The sequence below is a fragment of the Buteo buteo genome, chromosome 19, assembly GCF_964188355.1.
Source record: "Buteo buteo chromosome 19, bButBut1.hap1.1, whole genome shotgun sequence".
NCBI lineage: Eukaryota > Metazoa > Chordata > Aves > Accipitriformes > Accipitridae > Buteo > Buteo buteo.
The window spans coordinates 10,175,715-10,198,567 of NC_134189.1; the positions used below are offsets into that span (position 1 = coordinate 10,175,715).

The 22,853-nt window shown below is 42.5% G+C and overlaps 1 long non-coding RNA gene across 2 annotated transcripts in view; it reads left to right on the forward strand.

The window, feature by feature from the left end:
* The window catches only part of LOC142041760 (uncharacterized), a 46,277-nt gene extending 25,293 nt beyond the window's left edge, over window positions 1-20,984 (forward strand). The window contains exons 4-5 of one of the 2 annotated variants that reach the window (XR_012653544.1): window positions 2,744-2,802; window positions 3,003-3,082. This is a non-coding gene — a long non-coding RNA (uncharacterized LOC142041760). Of the gene's footprint in view, window positions 1-2,743; window positions 2,803-3,002; window positions 3,083-20,370 lie in introns of those variants that run through there. The other variant, XR_012653545.1, reaches the window with a different exon arrangement.
* Window positions 20,985-22,853: the final 1,869 nt, after the last annotated feature.

Consider the following 22,853-nt stretch of genomic DNA (forward strand, 5'->3'; position numbering starts at 1 on the left):
GTTTCCATCATTCTGCAGGTGTAATTATGTCAGACTGATACGAGAAACAGACACAAGAACTGGATCATTCAGAATTTAAGGTGATTGTTCATCACCAAAGTGGTGATAAACACCACTGATTATGATAGAGGTTCAATATTTGTGCTTCCAGAGGAGGTAAATATATTTTCCAAGAAGCTATTTCTGGGGCAATGATACATTTTCCCTGAATAATGCTTTGAATAATACTTCCATACAGTTGTTTGAGTTAAAGTTGTTTAAATGTCTTCTATTTCTATATGAAAATTTGTTAACTTTTTAAATACAGCTTACACTCTGAATTTCCTGGGTCTGAGGAGAACTACAACAATAGTACAATGATTTATTTCTCAGCTTTTGGGTACCAGCCCACACATTCAGTTCTATACGAAATGTTCTTCCTTTACTTTTTTAAATATAAAATGTTCATATTTGAGCACTTCAAAAAGCCTAGCAAGATGCATTTTATGTCTTGAATATGACAGACACCTGTCAGTATTTCTAAGGATTTGCCGATACTTACATTAATTTCTAAATCTTCTTTTAAACTCCCTTCTAAGAGCGGAAGCCCCTGGGTCAAGCAAAGTCAATGGTACATGGTGGCCAGTGAAGGTGAGTTCCCAGCAGTATCCCATCACGTGGGGAGCTCAAGGCAGCCAGTGGCGGAGCTGCTGTGTAATTTGCAGTTGCTTTCTTGTCTGAGTAGGGTTTGTGGTGGGGTGTGATAACACAGTAATTTCAGGAGTAGCTGCAGAGGTGTAAGAAGTGACCCCATCTGTGCTCCTTAGCCTCTCAGCATGAGGCTCCTTCAACCGCTTCCTTTCAACAGGGTCCTTCACAAAGAAGGTCTGCAAATGTCTCTAATCCAATTCACTGCAAAGTCACCTGGGTTATGACTTGCCCTTGCTAGTAATCTACCTGCTATTACTCTGAAATGGAACAGGAGTCCTTGTGTGATCCTTCACAGCATCTCATAATCTCCAGCCTGGTAATGCCTTAGACCATTCTGTTTAGACCCAGAAAAACTCCATTAGGTGAGACTACACTGTATAAAGGAGGTGAAAAGAGCCCATATGCCAGAGAACTGTATGCTTTAAAAACCTCACTGTTCCTACCATAGCTCTGACAGTTCTACCTTATGCAACCAAATACCAGTTACATGAAAATTTGTGATAATGTTTCAGAAGCTGCCAGAGCTCTGAGATGAGATTTTGTACAAGTAACAATGAACAACACTGACAACGAACAACACTTTCTTTCTGCTAGGGAAAAAGAACAACTCAGAATGGGCAACTTTGGAAAGAACGAGCCTCCATTGTGCCTACCTTGGAGCAATTAAAGGTGCTTATGAGCTTTCTCTGTCCTGGCCTAGGAGACACCTGCATCAAAGAAATTAATGCTCCTCTCCCACTTTTTTCTTAGTGCCTCCCTGGTTCAGTTCCATCCATAAGACAGAGGGGAGACATGAGTACAAGTGTACTCATGTGGTCTCAAAGGTCACCATATAGCAGAGTAATGCCCTGTAGAGGGACAATGAATTTTTGTTTTGGGGAAATCTCAATTAATCAACGTATCAGCAACCAATTCACTACTAAATACTTTGTTGTAGTCTTACCTTCAGCCTCTGCAAGAGCTGAGGACAGGACAGGACGCATCTGACTATGATAGGTCATCAGCATGCCTAACACTTGAAGTGGATGCCTATAACCTGGAAATTTTTGTTTAATTCTATGAACATTGGATAAAAGCTTTTAAGCTGCTGCCAAGCTCTAATCAGTTCTCAGACCCCAGCAACAGTACTTACCCCTAGTCAAAAATATTGCTGTGCTCTTCAATGAAGACTGACACCAGTAACCACAGTAAAAAATATTGCTTCCCTTAGAAGGTCAGATTGCTTAGATTTGGCATCCTCAAGTGTTAATGTAACACTGCTACAAAGCAAAGCTTATATATCTACCCACTTACTGGCAGAAGAAAATAGTTTGGAAATGTGCCTTCTTTCTCTCTCTGGCCCTTAAATGGACAAAAGCAACAGGGACAGGTATAAGCAGCCTCCTAAGAGTGAGACAAAGAATAATCTCAGCTATACCCAAGTTCTTCCTAAGAAATAGGTGCTGGTACCCATACATGGCTTTAAAGTCAACTGCTGCTGCTGTGAAAATTGGTGACCTGGGTCACAGCAGCCCTGGGTCGCGTGGTGCTGGCTTGCAGTTGGCTCAGGACAGTGACTCAAACTCCTGTGTCTTAATGAAGATGGCTGTGGTTCTCGGAGTTACTTGGTGTCTCTCCTGTCTTCTTCTGTGTAACACTCTGGACCACCATACCCCATCTTTCTCAGCAGCTTCCTCCAAATCCCCTGTGTCCCCAGCCCCAGCAACCTGCACCTCTGTGAGCGCAAACATTCTCTCATCCTGCTTTCTGTCCCCAGATTCCTCCCCTTGAAGGTCCAGCAACACTGAATCTGGCTCTCCCCACCTGTTTCCTCTTCCTTGGCCCCACGTAAGCATTTTGCTTCTGGAAAGTTGGGAACTTTCAGAGTGGAGACAAAAGTGAGCAAAGGCAAAGGCAAGTTGGAAGTCCCCTGCAGCTTCTCACCTTCCTGCTCTCCAGTCCCAGGATACACCTTGAGCTGCTCTTCCTATACATCTCATGCGCTACTTGCTGACTTTACCATATTGATCCAGTCATCCAGCCCCCTAATCAAACACTTCCAATCTCTTTAAAGGTAAACTCTGTCAGGAGGCTGAGTCTCCCTCCAGATTTCCCTCCACCAATGTCCGTAGGGTAAGTTTTCCCTGCCTTTCTGCTGTCCCACTCCTCTGACATGCATCTTGTTGGATGCTGGGCCCTGCTACAAACTTGAGGTGATAAGGAAAAACAATGAAAGAAGCATTAAAATAATAGAGTTTTGAAATCCTCCTTAAAACAGTTTGACATGCAAAGGCCTCCCATTGTATAAGTATCTCACAAGAGATATTCTACAGAAACCCACTCAAGCTGCATCCCAGCGACACAACCCAGAGCAGCGCGGCACAGGCTGGAGCGGGGAGTATCGCTGCACGCACACAGCTCTCTCTGGATTTCTCTGCAGCTGCTCACGCCAGCAGACTCTGGTTTTGTTCACCTCCAGGCAGGATGACTGCACAGACTGCTGGACTGAAATGTCTGACTGAGGTATGAATTAGCTTATCTTGCGTGTCCTGACTACTCTTCTTCAAGGAGCGGGTATTGTAGGTGACAGTGAGATATCACTCTGGTGTGAAAATACACTCATGGTCTTCACCCTTTGTAGAAGAGGGAGTTTCCTTAACCAGGCTTGCAAATGGGAAGTGCAGTAAGGCAATACTCTTTCACCTTCCCAAAAGCAAGCAAGAAAGAAAGAGTTGTGATTGTGTATCATTCCCTTCTAAATTAAGCCCATTTTGTGAAATTACCATAATGAGTTGGGTATGCTGGGCTGTGTCTGCTAGTTGTTTTCAATTCTACTGCCTTTAAGTAACTGTGCATTGGTCTGTGGCTCAGCTGTGGGAGGCTCACTAGATCTGCGGCGCAATTCATACCTACATCAGCCTATTCACAATTTTCTCTGTGTTTCTCAGTGCTGCTAGTTTCATCTTTAGTTAATATTGGTGCAGTAATGATTGCTGCAGTTCAAAGTCTTATGCGCTTTTTCTCTTCTGTCAGTCAATCTGTCACTCATTTTTAGGCAGGACAGTAGCAGAGGTTAGAATCAAATTATTTGTAATGCTCACTGACAGAGACAGATTGGATCCTATCTCCTTTTGGAAGTGGACGCATAAAGGTTATACAGTGAATTACTCTAGAAACAGACAGAAAAATTCTTCCTTTGCCTTTGTAGCCCTAGTTGTGTGATTTCTTCTCTCTTTCTGGCAGTTTAATAACCTAAGTAGATGCCCACAAAATCTCAGCTCTGTAGTGCGGGAACCTCTTCTGCTACACCAGCTGAGACCTCACTGAACTTATTCATTCTCATTTGTGGCTTCGCAGGGAGACTTCGCTCTCAGAGAGTCAGAAATCCTTATCTTTGTGAATAACAACACCTCAAATGACTCACATTTGATTTTCCAACTGTTAGTTTGCTGCAGATTCTTAGCCCAACTTCTGCCTATTCTTGTACTTCATTGGCAGTTCCCTAGTTTGCCTCCACTAGTACAGAGCTGTGGTTTACAGTCAGGCCAGGCTGAAGGGCTTTAAGTAATCATTTCACAGCACCCTTAAATAATTTCAAATCATGTCAAATGATGCAAAACAATTTCAAATCATGTCAAACTTTTTTACTGCTTGCTTTCTGTAAGTAGTCTACCTAGCAAATTTTCCTGTAGGAATATTTCTAGTCCCAACACATTTTATGCATTTTTGCTTAATTTTCAGCAGGGACAAAAAAATATATTTTTCCTATGAGATACTTAACGTGGTAACTGATGTAAAATAAAATCTTTGTAAAGACAGTTCTGCCTGCAGGTGCCGTTTGAGTTAGTAGATGAATGTTGATACTTAGTAGGGGAAGATGTAGTTTAAACTAGCCTATTAATTTCTGCGGTGATGATATATTGACTTGTCTTCACCTCAACTTTTATCTCATGTTACTTCCCACAGTCCAGATAAGAAGGTTGTTTGGGTTTTTTCTTCTTTTCCTCCTGAAAAGAAGACCTTATGTTCTCCTTCTAGAGTTGTCTGAAGCCATGCAGTAGGTCAACAGCAAAGTCAGAGGTTATTCTTCTTGATTTCTTCCAGAGTATCCACCAGATTTGCTCAAAGCATACAAAACCAGGCAGCTCCTCCTTTAAAGAGATCTTAATGTAATCTGCTGGCATTCAGCAAAGTGTCCTGTTAGCTTACATGCTGTGAAGATGGTGAATGTTGAAGTCTTCAATGCAGGTTTTGTTACCTAAATTAACATTAATGAGTAAATATGTGTACTGACTGAACACCCAGGAGCACCTAGCAGGATGCAATGCACTTTCATTACCTGCTGTGACAATAAGTAAGGGGTGTAATTCAGTTGCCTACACATATGTGTCTATTGCCATATGAGGCTCCACAGGATGCCTCACTTGGCCTCCAGTGACCTCTCCATACGGTGTCTAGGGCTACACATTCATGTAACATGAAAAACACTTCAGACTCGATGATCTTAAAGGTCTTTTCCAACCTAAATGATTCTGTGATTCTTGTCTTACTTTTTTTAAGTGAATGAGAAAGCGCACAATTATCAAATTTAAAACAATTATCAGAAGCAAAACCCCTCATCAAGACAAACCAAAAAAACTCCAAACCCAAACACTGCTAATCATCTCTTGCTACCTGCACCATTATTAAACTTTGACCATATTGGCAGAGGAAAGCAAGGGGTACAAACGCTTATCAAGGAAACAGAACAGGAAAAATACAGCCCTGCAGGTCAAACTTTGACTTTTCAAGAAGGATGTCAAAGGCAAACTGCAGTAGCTAGTCTCTTTGCTCTAGTGCGTGCTCTGCAACAGAGCACAAAGCTTGTCTTCAATTCCATTTCAGAACAAAAAAAAATTATTATTTCTCTGGAAATGAAAAGAAATTTCCTTTTCCATAGGAAATATCACAATGTGTTTCATTTTGATATGTAACCTTGTATGCTCAAAATTTCAAAGTTGCCATGGAACAGAAGTGTGGGGGTTTTTTACCATTGCTAGTCATGAAACATAAAGGTGTTCATTGACAGACATAGAACTAACCTGAGTTTCAGGAATGAGAAAGTTGCAGGCAGAACACTGATAAATTTTGATATCCCACCTTACAGCAGCAGAGAGATATAAATTGCTGCATTATCCTCGATATTTCTAATATAAAAAGCATGAAGAGCAAGAATTTCAAAGCCGAGAGCAACTTTACTTTCTTCAGCACATAAGATATTCTCCCCTTCATAAGATTTTCACTGTGGTTTCTGTAATATTGCTAAGTTTTCCCCACTGGGACAATAAAAGACTGGATTAGCATTTGGGCTGCAGTCTAGATTACTACATTGGGGATGTTACAATGCAAAGCATTTGCTGCTACACCAAAACCTTTTTTTTCCTCTTTGGTTGGCTTGGTTCTAGAAAGGTAGCTTGGAAAAAAAAAAGAGATGGAATATAGTTTTGATTGTAAAACTTAATTTAACTTCACTATAATCCTAGGTAGAGCAGCTCTCAGATTGAGCATCTGATGGGAAAAATAAGAAACTATATGGCAATGCATGTTCCTCAGCCTATAGAGGGAAAGAGAAATCAGAAATGTGTACTCTTTAAAGGTAAAATCCCCAGGGAGAAGTATTAGCATTTACATTATTCTGCTGCCCTTTAGTTGAGATCCAAATTTATCTTACTAAATTACCATCTTTAGACAATCTATTCTTTCTGCATGTCTGAAAGTGCTGTTTTGTATGCCCAGTACAATGTTGTTTAGCCATTAATGTTCAAGACAACGTTCAAAAAGTAATGATGGTTATTATTTGACACAATTTTAGTCATCTTCCTCTCAAAGTTGAAGTCACACTGGAAAAATTGGGCTGGCAGTTGGGTGTGGTCTGTTTCACCCAGTATCCAAATGCCAAATAATAAACTTCATATAATGTCAACTTTACACAACTTAACTCACCACAACTGGCTTTTGCAAAAATTTCTTGAAGGTACATATCAGCACATCTTCCTTCCAGATAAACATAGCATTAACAATAATTAACAACCATCAGTGATGTAACATAGTACTCTAAGTGTGGATCAACATTTCAGTGCTCCAATGACTTTTGATTTGCCTCTGAGGTGCTGCCGTGACAGTGTAGACCTAGAGCTCTTCCTTTGGGACAGGAGTTCCTGTGCTGCCAAGTGGCCACCCATCCACTACATCCATTCATCTTTTGCTACAGCATTGCCCAAATGTACCTACAAATAATTTGTCTGCGTGGTGCCTGCACTTGAAAACTCAGATAAAATGAGGTTATCCAGTGAGGTCTTCCCAGTTGTAAAATGAAGTCATTAATTTAGTCACCACATTAGATGATGTTCTGCACTCTCTGAAATCAGGTTTCATACTCCTTTCTGCCTCAAAAGTTAGTATTTAATATAGTACTCTGGACGCTCTACCAAGTTGACAATGCCAATGCATCATTCATGCTCCGTGAACTTCGCTTGAGTCTGCCTTATTTCCTCAGCTTGGCAGAGTCTAGTTGCTTCATTAAGTGCCTTTCAGCAGTCAAAACTAGATCTCAGCATGGACCTAACTTTTCACCCTGCAAACTGGCCTGAGGGCAAGATGCTGATCACTCTTCTTTGTGTTTAAGCATTTTGCCTCTAAAATCTTATCACAAAGAGATTTTTCTTATGTTATTAAAAGCAACAAGGTGGTCTGGAGGTTGGCTTCCCCCAGCTGCAGGGAAATTACCAGGTCCCATGTCCTAGCTACAACTGATGGCTGCAAGAATTGAAGCCCCTGCTACCCACCACGTTGGAGGAAACCTTACAACTCTATGTTTGGCATCCCTGAGGGCAGACGTTAACCGTTGCTCCTTTCACTCTGCTCCTCCTCTTGAATTCACTGGCTCATTTAGCCCACTGTTTCCTCTCCCCATTCGAGCTGGCATCAGTGGTCCATCAGGAGAGCCCCTAGCCCAGCTCTGCTTCCCTGACCCGGTGGGAACCAGCCCTGCGAGCTGACGCAGCCTCTCAGTCGGAGTTGAGGGGCTGCCTCTTGCAGTCGTCTCCGATGGCCAAGGGTTCACTGGAAAGGCTGGCTGGTAACCAGGGAAAAGGTGCTATGGAAATGTATGTTTCTTCACAGCAGCGAGTGCTGCCTAAAGGCCTTCCTGTGGTATCATCTGTGTCCTACACAGTCTTTCTTTCCTTGGGCTTGGGTAGGTACAGAAGGAAATCGGAAAAGCAGTGCAGCAGCCTGGGGAAATGACAAGGACCAGCAGTGTGTGCAGAGCTGGAGTCCAGAGGTTATGGGAACACGGGGGCTCTCAGTGTGCCTGACAGGTTCCCCATGCAAGTAAATGAAATCTCTCTCTTTTTCCCCACCCTGAAAATAATAACCTTGCTCAGGAGGAAGGTCGCTGCTTGTGCTTGAGAGACAGGAGACATGATATTACAATCACATTCATTCTTTTATCTCTCCATGACTTGAATACGTTTAAATCCCAAGTGATTAGAATGAAGAGCAGGAAGGAAAGATTGTTTAAGGCAACTTAAAAAAAACCCCCGCAACCTCCCTTAAGTTCAGATACTTTGAAGAAAAGTTAAAAATGGCATCTTATCTTCTCCACAGCCACCATTCTCCTCTAAAGTTTGCTGGGAAAAATCATGTAGTAGCAGGAAGGTAACTACTTGTGGTGGGTTGACCATGGCTGGACACCAGGTGCCCATCAAAGCCACTCTAGCACTCCCTTTCTTCGGCTGGACAGGGGAGAGACAACATAACAAAAAGCTCGTGGGTCGAGATAAGGACAGGGAGATCACTCACCAATTACTGTCACAGGCAAAACAGACTTGACTTGGGGAAAAATTAATTTAATTTATTACCAATCAAATCAGAGTAGGATAATTAGAAATAAAACCAAATCTCAAACCACCTTCCCCCCACCTCTCCCTTCTCCCCAGGCTTAACTTTACTCCCAATTTTCTCTACCTCCTCCCCGCCAGCAGCACAGAGGGACACAGAGGGGGTTGGGATCAGTTCATCAGTTGTCTCTGCCGCTCCTTCTTCCTCAGGGGGAGGACTGCTCACACTCTTCCCTTGCTCCAGTGTGGGGTCCCTCCCATGGGAGATTGTCCTCCATGAACTTCTCCAGTGTGAGTCCTTCCTACGGGCTGCAGCTTTTCACAAACTGCTCCAGCGTGGGTCCCTTCCACGGGCTGCAGTCCTTCAAGGCACAGACTGCTCCAGCGTGGGTCCCCTGTGGGGTCACAAGTCCTGCCAGAAAACCTGCTCCAGTGTGGGCTCCCCTCTCCACAGATCCGCAGGTCCTGCCAGGAGCCTGCTCCACTGTGGGCTTCCCACGGGATCACAGCCTCCTTCGGGAACCCGCTTGCTCCAGCGTGGGGTCCTCCCCGGGCTGCAGGTGGAGATCTGCTCCACCATGGACCTCCCTGGGCTGCAGGGGGACAGCCTGCCTCACCACGGTCTTCCCCACGGGCTGCAGGGGAATCTCTGCTCCAGCGCCTGGAGCATCTCCTCTCCCTCCTTCTTCACTGACCTGGGGGTCTGCAGGGCTGTTTCTCTGGTTAGAGGATTAGATGGTTCTGTGGAGCAATCAATAAAGGCCAACGCTTCTCTGTCCCCTTGACTTCTGCCTGGCTGGCAGATTTGTGAGGGTGAGGGAAGGATGTTGCTTCTCTCTTAGGCTGCTCAACAATTATTATTCATCTCAAAAAAATATTCAGGAGGTTGTCTGGTGGTGGCTCATGCCTATATAAGTGCCAGAAACTATTAAAACCTGGACTGCTGACATCATCTTACCATGTGGCATTATGCACAATCAGTTGGTGGCTTTGATGCTGTCTTCCATATTTGACCCTCAGTAGTGGAGGGCTTGAACAGCAGGGTTCTTTAATATTCCTTCCCTTGATTTTGCTCAGAAGGTCTTTTTCTCTCTCATTCACACACTGACTGCCTTTGCCATTAGATAGACTAGACTGTGAATCACAATTTCCATTCCAGAGGAATTGCTGATATTTTATCATTTTTTGAAATAATTTTGAAAAGTTGACATATTTTGTTTTAACATTTTTGACTGAAATGAATAGTGTTGATGTTCCCAAATAAGAATGTTTGGTTTGCTGAACTCAGCTGAAACTTTATTTGAAGTCAATTCAAAATGAACATACCTCTGCCAATCATGCTGCAGGTCCCTGGCTTGCCACTTGCTTTGAGATGAAGCTGCAGTGACCTAGGGGAAGTACAGGGTGGGATAAAGGAGCTTGGCCCGTAATGGAGCATGAGAAATAAGTCATGTGAATTCTGTCATAATAGGATTTGAATTGTTCAAGTAAAGCATATTTCTGAATAGATGATTATGCCCTATAGCCGTTCTGTCTGGGAGGCAGGATGCATTGGCATAACAGAGGCAAAGGAATGGGACATTCCCACCCGGCGAGGAGCAGTGCTGAGTCTCTAACAGTGACTCAGCAACCTGTTGCAGCAGGTTGGTGTGTGTTTTGTTCCAAAAGGCATCCATAGCAAACTTTAAGGAAGAAAAGACAAGTTCATGATGCGTAAGAAAAAAAACAAAAACAATGCTACAAATAGCACTGATGGTGAACCTGCTTTTCAGCAACTGTTATCAGTTCTGAGGGAAAAAAAGAAAAAAAGACTTGCAGACAGTAGGAGAGTAGCTGATTAGCTGGCTTCTTCTCCCAGGTCCTTCTCCTCCAGCTACTGAACATACTGATTCAGTGTACTTATGCACTGAGTAGGGTGCTGAAACATTAACTCCCTCTTTCTCTCTCCTTCCATCTGATTTGGTTACTATAATCCTATGTAGCAATTGCACAGATTTATTAGTATGTTTATGATGCTGCAAGCATATGATAGAAAATATTTCAGCTAAGTTAATAGGGTAGGCTAGAAGCTTATTTTTTGATTATTAAATTGATATCAGTGAGGTCTGTCTTTATTTTCTCTGTACAACAGAATGAAACTGTAGTGCCATTTGCCACATATTAAAAACAGAGATATATGCCCAGCATATGAGGAGTGTGTACAGTAGAAGCATATCTTGCATTATGTTTAATTACATAATATAGAGACAGAGCTATGCAGGAAAAAATGGTTGAGGCATGCCAGTTGGCCATCTCCATTACATTAAAAAACTAAAAGCAACCAAACTAACCCTCCACCTAAACATCTTAAGACTTCTTTTTAAGACTTAAGATAGACTTTAAGAGCTAAGATAGTTCTTTCTTACTTGATGTAATTGACTCTTTTTGTCAGTGAAAATTAAGTCTTTCTTGAGACTAAAGCAGGGGAAAAATGCAGTAAACTGTTTATGTAAGTAGAGGGGTTGGGGGATGTAACAGCTCTCTTGAATACTGACACAATTGCAGGGTTCTGTATTTGCTGTAACAGGGCTACTCAATGTACATGACTTTGGTTAATAACTTGTCCTGGTTTTGGCTGGGATAGAGTTAATTTTCTTTCTAGTAGCTGGTATAGTGTTATGTTTTGGATTCAGTATGAGAAGAATGTTGATAACACACTGATGTTTTCAGTTGTTGCCAAGTAGTGTTTATACTAAGGCAAGGATTTTTCAGCTTCTCATGCCATGTCAGGAAGAAGGCTGGAGGGGCACAAGGAGTTGGGAGGGGACACAGCCAGGACAGCTGACCCAAACTGGCCAAAGGGGTATTCCAGACCATGTGATGTCATGACCAGTATATAAACTGGGAGGAGTTGGCCGGGGGGGATTGCTGCTCAGGAACTAGCTGGGCATCAGTCGGCGAGTGGCGAGCAATTGCACTGTGCATTATTTGTTTTGTATATTCCAACACTTTTATTATTATTGTCATTTTATTATTATCATTATTATTTTCTTCCTTACTGTTCTATTAAACTGTTCTTATCTCAGCCTATGAGTCTTACCTTTCTCTTTTTTCCGATTCTCTCCCACATACCTCTGTGGGGGGAGGAAGTGAGTGAGCGGCTGCGTGGGGCTTAGTTGCTGGCTGGGGTTGAACCACAACACATGCCCAGAACAGTGTCAAAGACTCACTATCCTATGAAACATTCAGACTATTTTTCTTCCATTACGAAGGGAAAAACAGTTTCTGAAAGTTCCTGTAGGCATTTTCATGTCACTAGCGCAATGCTTATTTTTGAAAATTTTAAAACTAAGCCGAGCCAGCGATTTCCCACTGAGAATTTCCTTCCTTGGCCACAACTCCTAGGACATCTAAGGTGTCTAACACCCAGTCCAATTGTTTATCTATGATGATACATCATACTTTTTGTTCATGGGGTGGTTCAGAGTATTAAGCTAGAAGGAAACAACTCTAATGGATGCTTTATAACAGAAACTAGAAGTAATTTCAAATCTATTTTTGTTTAAAGTAGAGAATACCTAAAAAAAATTCCAATTCTGTCAACCAAACTGTGCATAGATCATTGTAAAAATACTGGATACCAGTACCTTCCTGTGTAGATTGTAACTAGTTTGCCAGTAAGCCTGGAGTATGTCAAATACATTGCCACGAGTGGGAAATAAGGGATAACTGGTGGCACATTTTGCACCACCCCCCCCCCCCCCAAATCCCAAAACTAAAAAAACCTCAGAAACTAACTCCAAATTTTCTAAACATATTTTGATGAGAAACAGTCTTGTCTCTGCCCTTCTCCCTATGCTCATCATGGAGCTCAAAGTATTCAGCTCATTGAACTCCAGAAACGGTTTGTCCTTTACCTACAAGATGAAGTGGTCATCAAGCTAAAGGGCACGGTTCCCCGAAAGTGTTCTTCAAGCATCCCACAGTGAAGTTGGAGCCTGTGGGAAGCCTGCCTTGTGATGGCAGGGACACAGGCCCTCGAGGGCTGGGAGAGGGAGCGATGGGAGGAGAATGGGAAGTTAAGAGAGAAGGCAAGATTCTCTAAGACAACTAGCCAGGGTAAATCAACTAATTATGAGCAAAATAAGCAATGGACTTCCACAGAGTAAGTTGATCTGCCTTATTACTGTCATATGCAGAAAGTATTACTCTACCATTTTAGCATGCACTGTACAGCTCTCATAAGAAAAGTGTGCCATCTTGTGGGAAAATGGGGAAAATATTAAACCATGCCTTCACATACATTTTGCATACATTATGCAAAATGAAGGGTGGGTCCCTCCAACAACAAATGTTTGGGGCAATATTCAGGAGGTCACTATCCAAAGGGAAGTCCCCAGCCTGCACACTGAAGGACCAAAACCTTCAATAGACAAGTTTACCTTTCTGATCTAAAGATTTACGTGGGCTTTGTAATTCTAAGATTGAGAAGATAACCAGGAGATTTATTACTGAAAAATGCCAGACTGGGCAGACTCCTCCCAGCCAGCTGTGGACATCCATAGCAGGCTAACTCTTACCCAAAATAAATCAGCATAGCCCAGCTAACTCATACCATTCTAACCTGTGAGATTTTGAAGGAAAGTATATGCAGGTTGATCACAAGAGATGGAAATGAAAATTAAGGGAAAAGGAGAAAATCAGAATTTGCGGAACGAAACTTGTATCACCAAGGCCTCAGCCTCTGTGATTCTTGGCAAAGAGCAAACCAGAAAGACTTCATGTCCGAGACAGTCCAGTTATATTAGCAGTACAAGATGAAAACTAGACAATAGCAACAAATGTCTTGGTCAGAGATCAAATGCTGTACAGCTAATCCCTGGATTATTTATATAGTTTGGAAGAGGGATGCTTTTCAAACAGACATTTGGACGTGAGTATTACTGGGCTGCTCTTGCTTAGGAGTCCTGCTGCAAGAGGCACCATGAGGCGGAGAAGATGAGAGAAGAGCAACACGCATCTATGGGGTCAGGGCATAAAGGCAGAGAAGAAAGGAGGGGGAAGTTGTTGGCTACCAAAGAAAAGAGTAGGTAGTAGAAATCTGTGTGAGGAAAGGGCTGTGCTACATCCTTTCCCTCCTTGGTGGGTGGAGTGAGTGCTTTCTCCTCTCCTGGAGCCTGCCCATGGCCCTGCTCTTGTGGAGGGAGCTCAAAGCCACCTCCCAGCCCCTCTGCTCACAGCTGGTTCAGTAATTGTGGCACACAGCTTCTAGAGTATGAGGTTAATGAGCTCTTACAGCCCAAGCTGCTCAAGCTTCACAGGTGGGCTTACCCTTTGACAGTAAGAAGTGTCAGATGTGTCTCATTAGCTGTTCTGCTCTCCCATAGCCTTTTAAATAACAAAAAATATGGAAGAAAATTCCACTGACTTGAATACAAAAGAAAAAAAAACACAACAAAAACACAGGTTAGGACAAGATGCGTTGCCATGAAATCATATTTGGGACGCACATGCTTTAAATTTAAAAATGACTGAGAGATGCTAGACAGTGGAAGGAAAAAGGATATTAAAAAAAAAAAAAAAGACTGTCGGAAGTCTTAATAAGCAACAAAAAAGGAAGTCTGAAAACTTTGCTTTTTTGCTGCTTGGAAAGTTTCCTTTGTTATTAACAGTCCCTTCAGATATAACAGTGCAGCAGGGAGATAATTTTTACTCTGGGTTGTTATTTTTACATTAAGAATGTTAGCTACAAAATAAGGAGAAGGTCAAGCATCAAAACAAAGAGCAAGTTCATGGCATATGTTGGCAGAACCTATTTTGAGTGAGACTAGGTCCACAGAGCAGGGCAAGATTCACACCGCTGTACTTTAAGCTCAGGTGCTAAAGCATGGAGCTGGCTTCTTTCCCTGGAAGTCAATAAAGAGAGAGGGGCTGCAGAGAGAGAAGTTAAGGAGTTCTGTTCCATGTCTGAAGTTTGGCAGGTTGAATCAGGACTTTGATGTGGCCATATTCACATTAGGGATGTTTGCTTCAGGACACCAGACTATATCTAGTCCAAAGTAAAACTGCAGGTAGTATAATTAGAGTGCCCTCAGCAACGTATTCTTCAACCTATTGATCTGCCCTGATTGTGCCAAACTGTTGCTCGTGTAAACATTAGCATGTTTGCTGATGCAGCACTCAACAAAGTCAGCCTGGACAGAGTGCTGAGTAGACACAGTTACCCTGTCCCCAGGCTGACTCATGCAGAGATAGCTCAGAAAATACTTTTTTGCAGAGCATCTTCTTTGCCTGGGATGGCTAGGAAGAGCAGGGAATGCCAAACATCAATGACAGTCCCCTCAGCTTAGCCAAAGCGGCTGTCCAACACCCTGCCTTGTGGCATGCAGGCTTACCCACTGGCTGGCATGCAGAAAAAGCAAAAGCAGGGCCAGTGTTGGCAACAAGGCTGCCCACAGCTGCAGCCCTAATCCTCGGGGCAGCCGTGAGGGCTGTTGCTTTTGCTGGTGCAGAAGAATGTCAGCCTCTAGCAGCAACAAGTCCTTCGCAGCAGAGTGCAGCAGGGCTTTGGTAAAGCAGATGGAAGGGAAAGCAGAGTTGGGATCTGGCCCTGATGAAGAGAGGAGAAAGAAGTAGCAAGGCGTCAACATCAGCACCATGTTGCGGTAGGCTTTTTTGCATGTAAAGATGGATTAGGTAAATCTATGCTGATCACATCATGTCATTGGTGAGCTTCGCTTGGGAAGGCTCAGGCTTTTAGTGTTATTAATTGGGGCTTTCTTTGATGACAGCCTCAACTGCAGTGAAGGAAAGGGAGCTGTATTTGAATAAAGGCCTAATCGGGCCAGTAGGAACTGCATATTCCCACTGCTGAATGGCCTTTTTGTGAGTTCAGCACAGATGTTTGATTGCACCCTGGTTTCTTGGTTTCTTTTTTATGCACAGCCTAACTGGTGTCGTAAAAAAAAATATTGCAATAACATTCTTGCATATGTACTTGAAATTCCTCCCAGTTGGTTTTGACCATTCTAAAAATATAACTTAAATGTGAGTTTTGACTAAGGAACATTTCTAATCCCTGTCCTGACTAGAACAGGACATTGTGATCACTGAATTTAGGGAGCCCATGACAAGTTCTAGCAGTGCTGGGGAGCAGACAGAAAGCTCTTTGGAGGAAAAAGGATATTTGGAGGATGGGAACCCATCCTTTCTTCCATTAGCATAAGCTGTCATGGGTCAGTAGGTGATATGCACTGGCTACACCACGTACCTCTTGTTCTTCTTTGTTTCTCCTGGCAATAGACATTCTACTGGCCCCTTTCCCAGTCCGAGCTATTCAACTTGAGACAGCTCCAAACCACCAAATTTGATCCAATTTTAATTTCCCAAAGCTTGGGTAGGATTTTAGTCCCATATCTTGTTAGAAGGTTGCTTCTCCTAACAAAATAATTTCTTTCAAATAGCTAGAATATATAAAATGTTGCTGACAAATCCACATATGACATTATTTCAATGGGTTTTCTTTGTTTTTTCAGTCTAGCCCAGACTCCCAAGAAGAACTGAGGTATAATTCCACTGATACTTGCCTCCTCTGACTTTCAGCTGGATTTATTGCTTAATTTCCTCTGGAGCCTTGGAAACTCCCAGCCATATGATTTTTAACAGGCTCACTTATAAGGCCGGTCATCTCTCCTCCCTGTCCCATCTCTCTAGGAAATCTCCCCTCTACTCTTTCTAGTGACAAGTTCTGCCTGCTTACCAGTTTGCTTGAAAAAAATAACCACAAGAAAACAACAGCAGATGGACGGTGTTTTCCTCCTTGCACGCCCGTGCAGTGAGGTGGAGGAGGGAGGATATGAGACCCTCCTCATACCCCATGCTCACAGTGCAGGGGAGCCAATTAAGGTCCCAGAGAGTGGGTAAAGGGGTGTTACTAATTGCCTTGGGCCAATACAAGCTTAGACCAACGACCAGCAGATGAAGGAAAGCAGTTATTGTATGGTTTAAAACCAGTTCCCAGAGGTTTTAGATCAGAACTCCAAAACCCTGGCTGGCAATTCTTCATCTTTTTTATTATTTTCCAGAAAGAAAAAGTAGGTGACCTTATTTCAGCTCCTAGAAGTTTTCACAAGCCACAGCACATTGTGTAAGAAAGCTTTTCCCTTTTCTACACTGGTGACGGCATCTGTTTTCTGAACCTGGATCTAGTTGGTGCTAGGCTGTGTTATGGATGAATTGCACAGGCAGTTTTCTGTCTCTGTCCTTTAAACCACATCGGTTTTTAAGAAGTAGCCCACAGTATTTCTTTTGGCTGGAGTTTTCCAGACTGTCTTGAGATTTTAGTCTTGCCAGGTATTGCTATCATGATCAGTGACATTTTTCACTGCACTTATTTCCCTCTCTAAAGAAGCAAGCTCAGAGCCTGTGCATTTCTAAAGACTGAATATTATGTAGGATTTGTGCTGGAAATTCTATGCTAGATTTATATGTCATATGGACACTTTTATGGTGCCACATATCCTCATTTAAACCTTTGTGTTATTTAGTGCTGTTCTGTGCCATTCCCCAGACCTCCTCAGACACCATAGATTATAGTATTTCCTTTCTGTTCTCCTATCAAGAGATACACTCCCTGCCAAATTTCTTGCTTGCTGATTAGACCTTTTTCCTCTGGATCCATGTTTCTTCCACATGCTGGTTCTTTGAGCCATATCCATCTATAGATGAGTAGAGGAAAGAAAAAAGACTGCACAGCAGTGCTGCAACTGTTCCCTTACAAAGCCCTAAGATGATTAAAGCTAATGGGAGAAGCACTCTCCCTCTGTGTCTCATCACCGCAACAGAAGTAGATGCTCTCAAGGTTCCCCTTTGCATTTCCATAGCCTTTGTTAGAGGCTGAGGTTTGGCCAGGAGCTGGCATCTCAGGTATGGTTGAGCTCCGAGCCTCTTTGAGGGACCCAGCAAAGAAAGATGCTGGAGGAGCAAATAAGAAGAAGCTACTAGAGGCATTGCTCTGAAGCACACGCTGTGGAACTCTTAACAGGGACATAAACAGGGAAACTCTGTGACCAGACACTTAGCAGGGTCACTGATGGGCAACTGTCCTTTAAAACCAGGCCAGTCCCATTACAGCTCCTCCTTCATTCCTCTTCCCATGCTTCCTGAGTGTTCAGGTCAGCCTGACTTATAAAAATAAATGCATTCAATTGTGCCTTTGATACCACATAGTCAGGAAGGAGAGAAGAACTGTCATGAAAATCCTCTTGCTAACTAACGGCAAGAGTCAGAATAGCCAGTCCAGTTCAGGAGCTGGGGTAAGGGAGGAATCTGACAGAAAGCTGCAAATAAGCTACATATTTAAACTGGAACTGACTTCAGTGGGAGTCCAGCCCAAGGAAGAGCTTCTGGATTTGGCCCAAGCAATTTAAATAATGCAAGACAGCTTGGTCAGTTTCTCATCTTTTAGCTAGACAATCTCTTTAGATTTAACCCAACTTCATCAAAAAGCCTTTCTCAGCCTATTGCAAAGCCTGGTAATGGGAAATGGGACAGCAAAAAAACACTTTGGGGATGTTCTTTCATCAAAATGTTCAGTGATTCTGATTCTGATTAGCAAATCTCTAACAGACACTAAAAGCAGTGTCCAACCTTGTTTAGACAAGACCCTGAGCCACCTGCTCTTGTCACTGGCACTGCTTTGAGCAGGTTGAACTAGGAGATCTCCAAGGATCTCCAACCTTAACTTTTCTGTAATTCTATGAATCTAGTGTTATAAGAGGGCTCCAGCACACCATTAGTCATTCTTTAAATTTTATTCATGAATTTTAAATGATGATGACTACACAATTTCAGAGCCTGTTCCAGGCTTCAGTACTTGTGTGAGTTCAGGAATTTCTGGAGAATCACCAGGTAAGATGATGCAGCGTACATGATGTACCTGCTCAAACTTCAGTGGGATGAAAGAACAGGCCAAGTGTATAGGATACTAAATACTAGTTTCACATAACCATTTTTAATTTACTAACATGGCCATATATAAAGCATGTGGTTTAAAGAACATGGTCACATTTAAAGGCCTTTCTGAGGCTTGCCTGGCTTCAGCTCTTCTGTGTACTTTTTCAGTTGTAAGAAGCAGATGACAATAATAATTTCCCTGTTGCTTATTCACTTGACTCACTGTCCCTTTCACCAAAAATGACACAAGCAGTGATAAAAATTATTTTGTTCACACAGAGATGACATTATATCTTCTCACCCTAAGACACTGTTAGGCAAGTGTCCCAATCTTATAAATGTTCCTTAATATTTTCACATGTGTAATTCCCCAATTTCAGTTACAATGTTAGTGAGGTGGATGTTCAGCCAGCAGGATCAAAGACAGTCATGAGTTGTGTGACAAATGAGAAAGGGTGTTGTTGAAACTGTTTACATAACTTCAGGCTGAACTTGCTAAGTTATTTAGATACGTAAACATGCAGAGGAAAACCAAAGAAATTTTCGAAAGCCCCTTTATTGGTTGGGAACAAGAACCCAAGTTTTTAAAGGTCCAAGTCTGCAAAAGGCTATTGATATGTAAAGTGAAATTTAGGTACTTAAGTCCAAAAGTTATAGCCTGATCATCTGCTACCTGTTTGAAAAAGCTCCAACAGAGTTTCCTGACAAGTACGTGTTAAGGTACATACTGCACAGTCGATTTAGTCAGTTCTTTCTGTTGAAGGTGTGATTTTGCTTGGAATAACTGAACTACCCTAGGACCAGAGAAAGACAGCAAACATTAGTCCCCCAATGAGTTAAAGGGGGCAAAGTGAATCCATTGAGGAAAAAAAACAGACTTCCTGCCTAAAAGAGTGAATGCTGAATCCTTTTGATTACTTTATAAAGGAAGAACTACCTCATCAAATTTGCCTTAGGATCAGTGTGAAAGTATAAGCACTCAGCTAGAAGAGACGAGTCTCCAGTTCCTAACCCCAGGATTAATTCTGCTTCTTTTAACAGTTTAAAATCCTGATGGCCACCCCTTGGCTTTTGGCTGGGTGAGCCAAGGAAAGGCTTTTCTGCCTGCATGAGGGGAAGGGCACGTGCCATCCATCTGCCTGTATGACAGGACTGCTGGTGTGCTTGGGGCATGATGAGGCTTCGCACCCAGGCTCAGAATAAGCGCCCAGCTCACACGCAACAGGCCTGCCTCTTCCCAGAAGTGTTGCTCTTTGACATGCATGCAATAAATCAGCAGTCCTCACTTTGAGGGTTTATTTTTGGCAATGTCAACAAGCATATCTTTATGGGACTTACAGTTAATTATTTATTGGTTTTCTATTTAGTTCCTGAGGGGGTGAAGTTGTTTATTTTCTCATGGCTTAGTGTCACTGAGAAACTGCTATTCTTGAAAACCTTATTAAAAGTTTTTTCGTATCTTTCTGTCTTTGTTTATAATAATACTTACTGTAGCAGTTAATAAGGCAATGCCTACTTAATGTTAAGGGCTGCTTTTTATTGTTGCTTTTTAAACTACAGCCAGGTTAGCAATCCACATTTAACATCCAGTCTCTATTGTCCTGATCTCAGTAGGCAGAGAAAGTGAGAAACACCTGCCTCGGAGAACTCAGGTCTTTCACATTAGTTACAGACTTACACAGACCTGGTAATGAGCAGTTGTAACAGTGAGGGGAAGCTGGGGGTTTTTTGGTAATTGTTGGTGAGGTGCTGTAAAGAAAGGAGTCAAGGGCTTATTATCAGTGAGCGCTCACAAGGCAGGCTGCTGAGAAATGTGTGTGGGTTGGAGTTTTTTTGTTTGTTTGTGTTTAAGAAGCAGCAGATGTAAAGTTCAAATATTAATTTCCAGCCTAATCCGTGCCTGGCAGAGAGGATTCAAGCTCCTGGCCTGTCTTATTGCCCTGCTAGATGAAACCTCCCTGTTGCTCCCGTTCCCGGGAGAAGCTGGCAGAGCCACCCTCTGTGCTCTCCTGGCACGGCGGTGCTCCCGTCCTGACCGGCACCGAGAGTGGCAGCTTCGGAACGAGGAACTCTTGGGACTGGGGACCGTGGAGGTGGCACATTAAATCCCGTTAACGCTGCTGCTTGGGGAGCAGAACGAGCTAAACTCTCCTGTCCTGCGGCAGTTTAGACTTGCAGTAATTGCATGCTGCAGGTGGGAGGGATGCTTTTGTAATCGTGTGGAAACCCAACACTAGGAAGGGAAAATGTGACAAAGAATAATCCTCTGCTAAGGAGCTTGCGATTTAAATACAAGCACATTGTTTCGGGATTTAAAGAGATCAGTGCAATGTAACGCGGACACTGGGCTGGCTAACTCTGCCCTTCCCAGCTCACCCTTCCTAGCCATCACCTCACTGAAGTGACCGTGGGTGGAGGGGGGGGCACCACAACTTTCTTTTGCTCTCTGACAGGTCTATGCATTGCAGTCCTTGTATTATTGACTGCAATTATCTCAGCAGATCCAGCACAGGCTGAGCAACGCATTTCTCTTCTCTCCGGCAGGACTGAGTGAGATTTTCAGTAGCAGATGGCTTCCCCAAGCCAAAATGTTCAGAATGAATCCCTTAAAACCAGTCAGTCTGTATGCTTAGCTGATGACCAACGACTTGCAATTTCCTGCTTTTTGGAGATCTCAGCTCCTTCACGCTACCTCTGGGTCACAACAGACCCCTGCAAATCCTGTGCCCCCCTCACCCTCTCAACAAGACTCCTCAGCTTCATGGCCTTTTCGATGACTGATTTCAGTACTGGCAGAGCAGATGTCTCACTGTGGTTTGGTACCTGACAACAGACTATCATCCTGCAATTATCCACACACACTCCTTCTGTCAAGTTGCTGAGAGAACTTTTCCATAGCATCACATTTTTCCAGCTTATACCTTTCTCATCCTCCATTAAGGCAGAAGGGCATATTCACACGACAGTCTTTCAGTCTTTTATAACTTTATCAGCTAAAACATGCACAGTATTAAAAATTCTCACACTCTGGTTACTCCATAGTGACTCCATGTCTGTCATGGTAAAAGTAGGTATATATGTTTTTATAAATAGATCACACCAGTCTGTTGACTACAAGTATTGTCCTGTTTGGGGGGTGGCTCTGTTTAGGTAAGAGCTTCTGTCACTCATACTATCCAAGAAGCTATTCTTATGGGAAGCCTCGAGTACCATTTCTATGAGAAACATAGAAGTATTTTTTTCAGGATGTGAAAATGAGAATATTTATGTGTTCAGTTACATTTACAACTCTATGGAAAAAATAAAATCTACCAAGAGTCACTCTGTTCTCCACGTCTCCCCTCAATGTACATGTACCTGCTATTATTTTGTATCTTTTTCTAAGAAGCAATTATGGGTTATGTTTTCTGGATTGATTGGCTCAACCAAAATAAATAATCTTGTTAAGTTCTTGTTCAAGTGTCTTTCCAGCATGTTTGGGTTTTTTTTTGCAGATAGTGGGCTTTCAGAGTTTGTTTGCTCTTTAATAGGTAGAGTCAGTGCTCTGTAGTTAGCTCCCAATGCAATTAGTTAGTTTGAGTTGGAGTGACCACCCGAGAAAATACAGCAATTTTTATTAACAGTGCTTCAATTAAAAGAGTGACTAGGTTCACTACTTTATGAGTTTTTGTAATGTAATTACCAGCATGTGTATCAGCAGCACTTGAATATCAGTTCACATCCTCAAGCAGGTGAGCAAGTCCTAGGAGAAAGCCCCTCTAAGCTCAGGTCCCCACCTGAGGTGCAGTGCAAATTAGTATTGCAGCAAAGACAAGCTCTCCATGAGACACCAGTGCAATAACGCTTGTCCAGCCCATTAATTTCCATGTATTTGTCTGTGTCAGACAACAAGGCATGGATTATGACCTAACAAATAATTACTAAATGACTAAGTACTTTCGTATATAGCAATGGATGCATATATAGCAAAATAGCAATTTATGTAACAATTAATACAGTGAATTACTTCTATATGTATAAAATAAATTACTAAGTACTGAAAGGTAACAACAGAGATTAGGCTTCAGTTCTTCCATGCACAGAATGGAGATGTTATATCTAGTTTCATGTAAAAGGTTCATGTTGGGCTTCCCAGTGTAACTTCCAAATGCTTGACAACACATAGCAGATATTATATCTTCTTTCATTTCATTGCTTCATTTACTGAAACAAGAGTTTTATGAGAATTTGATATTGTTGTTATTGACCTTTCCTCCTGAAAACATTTACTACCATGTTCACTGTCACTATTCCTTTCAGTGGCATCTATGTATAAGGAAAAATAAATCTTTTATTTATGCTCTTTATATAACAATCTTTTTTTCCTATGAT